Raw genomic sequence first — 5,679 nt, forward strand, 5'->3', positions numbered from 1 at the left:
TCTCTGTTCTTTGTCAAAAATCCACTTGGCATGACGCAAAAATGGCTAAGTTTGATTCAGCAATCCAATCAATTGTCTTCTCTTTTGAAAGTCTGTTTAGGGAATGAGGCCATTCTGCTGCCACCTCCCTGGTGGCATGGTGCCCAGCTGCTTTCTATAGGCAGTGGTGTGAAAAGATTTTAATAGTCAGTCATGCCCTGGAGTGGGCATAGCTTATAATTTTCCATGACTTACTATACTCGGCCTCAATTATTCTTGATTGAATTTATATATATTTTTAAATCATCTAAGCATCATAACAAGCCTAAGGAATATGTAAGGTGTATATTATCCCAATTTTTAGGTAAGATGGTCCAGAGACGTTAGCTTTCTCAAGATCATCGATTTGTTCATTTGTTCTTTCAGTGAAGTGAGTTGGTTGAAGTAGTGAGTTGCTGAGTAGTCAGATCTCTTAGATGTGAGCCAGTGAGCCTGCCCCTATGTTATGCTGTATTCTCCATTATGCCCATATGGAAGCCACTTCCTTCTGAGGACTCTCAGATCAGCAGGGCAGATTCTACAAGCCAGGATAATACTTTTGCCTGTAATGTTTGCAGATGCTCTGATAGCATAGTGCTTAGGACACTTGACTGCTAACCAGAAGGCTGGCGATTCAAACCTACCAGCCATTTCTCGGAAGGAAGATTGGGCAATCTACTTCCGTAGTGATACTGCCTCGGAAACCCAAGGAGGGGTCGTTATGAGTCGGTCCGACTTGATGGTAAATAACAGCAACATAATGTTTGCAACAGAGACATCCATCTGAGAATTTTCAGAAGGCATCTGCCACTCTGGTAGTCAGCACATAAACATGTTTTTGGGGGAGGATTTGCGTTGCCTGCAATAATTTGTGGTTAATGAATTGTCTTAAAGCTTTTATGTGTTCCTCTCCCACTGCCTTGCATGTTATTTGCCCCTTCCCTCTTAAAAGACTTTTCTCATTTGAACTGTTTTTTATTAATAGAAATCTCTTTCATTTGAACTGTTTTTATTAATAAAAGCCTCTTTCATTTTCCACAGCCGATTTCCTTTTATTGTCTTTATTGCAATTTAACAGGGAGACAAATGACGCCACAAACAGAGGCGAGGGAGATTGCCCCCGCCTTTCCTTTATGTGTTTTTATTAACCTTTATTCATTGCTTAGCTCACGTTGTGAAATGTAGATCTTTAGTGTAGGTTATAAATGAACTACTAGATCCAGAGTTCCACGGAAGAGCTCTGCAAAGGGCAGTCCCTGAAATAAATTTGTTTTCTAAAATCATACTTGAGTTACAATGACAATGATAGGAACAACAATTAAAATAATAAACATGTAACATTAAGCATAGAGAAATAGGGACAAAAGGAAATAAATACGTAACACCCACTATGTGCCTACATCTGTATTTTACCCTTTTTTTTCTCTGTCATTACCAATAATATATGAATACACTCTTATAGTAAAAATGTTAAACGTGTGGCAGTATTTAGAATAAAAAGTTAAAATCATCTTGATTTTTGTCTTTTTCCAAATACCATGGCTTCGTTAGAGGTATCTGTTACTAATGATTTGATCTGTATGTGTGTGTGTATAATTTATATAAAATGCAAATGAGTATATATACTAGTTTATATATACATATGTTTTTATGTGTGTGTATATATATATATATATATATCCATTTATAATCATATTAGGTGTTTTTTTTTTTTTTTTTCTTTGCTATTACAGTTAAAGCTGCAGTGAACGTACATTTGCCCATAGGATAAATTTCTAGAAGTGGAATTCCTGTGTCTAAGGCTTTGTGCACTTTATGGTTTGGTGGATACTGATAAATTCCCTCCCAGCAGCTGTGCTGCTTCACACTCCCACCATATTATATGTGACTCCAGGCTCTTTACATGTTACTTCTTTTAATCCTCACAATACCCTGGCAAAAGAGAACTCTAATCCTTATTTTTATCAACTGAGCATAACAAGCTTCAGAAGCATTATGTAAACTTGCCTAAGGTCACACAGCTAAAATGTAGAAAATGACTTTTCTTCACCACAAAGGCCCAGGCTCTGTCCATAAGCAGGAACCTTCAGGCCTGAAGCCCAGTTTGAGCTTTGCCAATGTTGATTTTGTGGCCTAGGCAGGTCCCATCGCCTCTTCGGATCCATTTTCCTTTTCTATAAAATGAGGTGGTTGGATTAGGTGACCTTACCAGAACAAAACACAAAATAAACAGTTGCTGTGCAGTCCTTCTGACCCACAGCCACCCTATGCATGTCAAACTTGTGCACCCCAGGGTTTCAATGGCCAATTTTTCAGAAGCATATTGCCAGGCCTCTCTCCTGAGGTGCCCTTGGGTGGACTCAACCTTTCCACTTCTCCGTTAGCAGCCAAGCGGGTTGACACCACCAGGCAATCTTAAGGACTCCTTTAGATTGAAATGTTCAGCCTATTTTTTGGGTGTATTTTATAAACAGCATTTTTGTGTCTTGTTTTGGCTGAATTTTTATCTTTTTACTCTCTAATGGGAATTTCATTTTTCAAATACATAAAGGATTTGGACTAAGGTTAATCGTAATGATGCTGATGAAATTAATGTTCACCATGGTAAGTAAACTTGCTGAGAGCTTTCTCTGTTCTGAGCACTATTCACACTGTCAAGTGCTTTACATGCATCATTTTATACTATCCTCTCTGCATCTCTATGAGGGATGTATTGTTATTTTTTTAAATTTTACAGACAAAAAAAAAAAAAAAAAAAAGGTGTAGGTAGGGCAACTAAGCAGCCCAAGATTACACAGCTAGTGAATGTTTGCAGCTGGGTTTGAACTGATCCTGCCAGACTTCACAGACTGGTTGGAAGCACTCTCCATTTTGTGGGGGAAAAATATAGCAGTTTCTCATTCTAACATGACTAACAGGGAAGGGGGAAAAAACAGTGAATTTTCCAGACAACAAAAATTTATTCTCTTTAATCAAAAGTTAAGAACTTTAAGAATTTAGTATAAAATCTGTTTAGAGCACACTTCTAACTACATTTAATTATTTTAATTGAACCTTTTTTTCGGAGGGTGATCAGAATTATTTTATGAGTGTCCATTATTCCTTTAATGCATTGCTGTTCTTGGGAGTTTGTAAACTGAATACCTCCATTTCCCCCTTGTTCTGAAATTGTCTAGAATTGCCACACATTTTGTTTGGAATTCTTTTTTACACTTATGTTTCTCTTCTCTTGCTGTCAAGAACTGAAGGTCTCTATAGTGTTTGGAAAGTACAGTCAAATGTACAGGACATTGCCTTTGGATACCAAACTAAAACCAAACTCATGGCCATCTAGTCGGTTCCTACTTATAGCGACCCCTCCTTGGGTTTCCGAGGCAGTGTCACTACGGAAGGGCATAAAACTCATCATCCAAACCAGGACTCTTGTGAGTAAAAGTGGGCACTATTAATAACTAAGTAGGACAATAGAAATAAAGTGTAACTGTCCTATGTAAACTTGGACAAACCAAACCTGTTGCCATTGAGTCTTTTCTGACTCATAGTGACCTTATAGGACAGAGTAGAACTGCCCCCATAGGGTTTCCAAGGCTGTAAATCTTTACCAAAGCAGACTGTCATATCTTTCTTCCATAGAACAGCTGGTGGGTTTGAATTGCTGACCATTTAGTTAACAGTTACCTCTGTGCCACTACGGCTCCTTCACAAAATTGTATATGTAGTCATTTTACCCAGAGCAAAATGGTCAGGTCCAAATTCTGTTCAAGTAACTTGCTAGTTAAGGGATCTTGCCACAAGTTACTTAGTTTCTCTGAACCACAGTTTTTTCACTTGTAAAATGGACTCAGTAATGCCAATTACTTACAAGGATTAGAGAAAATTTATGTAAAGTTTCTGGTATGTAAGTAGGTGCCTTATGGTAGCTGCCTCAGAGACTTTTTGAGAAGAATGACAATTAAAGGCTTAGTAAGATGCTTAGCATACTAACCACTCATTGCCTGCTAATATTATTTTGTTAAGGTCATTATTATTTAGCTTCCTGTCTAAGTAGCCCTTGTGGCACAGTGGTTAAGTGCTACTGCTGAAACTGTGTCTACATCTGGTTGATTGCTTCTGCACCCACTGCTTTGCTCCAATCTGATGTGGACCAAGGAACAAGATATCAACTAGTATTATGGGAAACTCTCACCTCTGGGTAAGTGCATGCATTTTTTACTGTACCAGTTTTCATGTTAACTACTTGCAACTTCAATTTTTGACCTTGTCCATGACCTGAACAAAAAGGTTGTGTGAAAATTGACTCCTGGATAAGTAATTCTTTTTGATGATTCTATGTGTTGGAATATTATACATTGATTTACAGGTGATTTAGACCTATTATGGTAGTTTAGATATATAAAGTTTAATTTCCTATCAGCTTGCAAGGAGGGAAGGATTCCATCCATAGTAGTTCAACATGCTGTAATAGAACTTTTACAGCAAATGGCAATTTAAGAGGTTAAAGTTTCTAGAGTGTGAAGTTTAAGAAACTTAATTTTTCTTTCCAGGAAAACAAGATGTATTTATAATTATTAAGAGGGAAGTAAAGTTGTCTGTCCTTTTAACATAAAGGACAAATAATTATGTAAATGTATAATATTCTTTTAGTACCAAAGGGACATGTAGGTTGAATTCAATACTGCTGTTATTTTCCCTTGTAGTTTTAAAATCATAATGATAGCATAGTGCCTAAGGCACTTGACTACTAACCAGAAGGCTGGTGGTTCAAACCCATCAGCCACTCCTCGGAAGGAAAATGGGGCAATCTACTTCCGTAGTGATACTGCCTCGGAAACCCAAGGAGGGGTCGCTATGAGTCGGGTCCAACTCAACGGCACATAACAACAACAACAACAACAATGATAAGAACAGAATAGAAGCAGAGCCCTCATCTGTTCTCGTTTACTTCTGTATTCCTGTTGCCCTGCAATGGTTGTGACACAAAGTAGAATCTCATTAGACATTGTCATTTTCAAATATTTGTTGGATTCACACATAATGATGGCACAATTAAATTATAGATAATTGCAATCTAGTGAATTAAATGTTTGCACTCCTCAAAGGTTGTATGAGTGTTCACAGAATAAAATTGTATTTGCTTCATTCTTCATCTTTTTCAGATAACCTGTTGACCTATTCATAGTAATTTAAAGACTAGATCATTTTGGAGAAACTGAGTTATCACTTCAATATATGTATGTAAAGAGTATTAGCATTTTTTTTCCAGAACAAGTAAACTATAGGCTCCTGTAAGTTAATGCTTCTATCAGTGAATAGTTCTTTTAATTATATTCTTATTTTTTCACTCAACCACGATTGAATGCCTGCTATATGCCAGGTACCATACTACCTTTGGGAGCTCTGGTGGTGTGGCCTAAGGCATTTGGCTACTAATCAGAAGACTGGGAGTTCAAACCAACCAGCCACTCATTGGAAGAAAAATTGGACAATCTACTTCCATAGAGATACTGCCTCAGAAACCCAAGGAGTGGTCACTATGAGTCAAATCGACTGGATGCCAGTGAGTTTTTTAATTTTTTCTTATACTACCTTTACTATAAGAGCCCTGGTAGCATACTGCCCAAGGCACTTGACTGCTAACCAGAAGGCTGGCAGTTCAAATCC

Source organism: Orycteropus afer, unplaced genomic scaffold (assembly GCF_000298275.1).
Source record: "Orycteropus afer afer isolate SDZICR_OR568_19922 unplaced genomic scaffold, OryAfe1.0 scaffold00161, whole genome shotgun sequence".
Taxonomy (NCBI): domain Eukaryota; kingdom Metazoa; phylum Chordata; class Mammalia; order Tubulidentata; family Orycteropodidae; genus Orycteropus; species Orycteropus afer.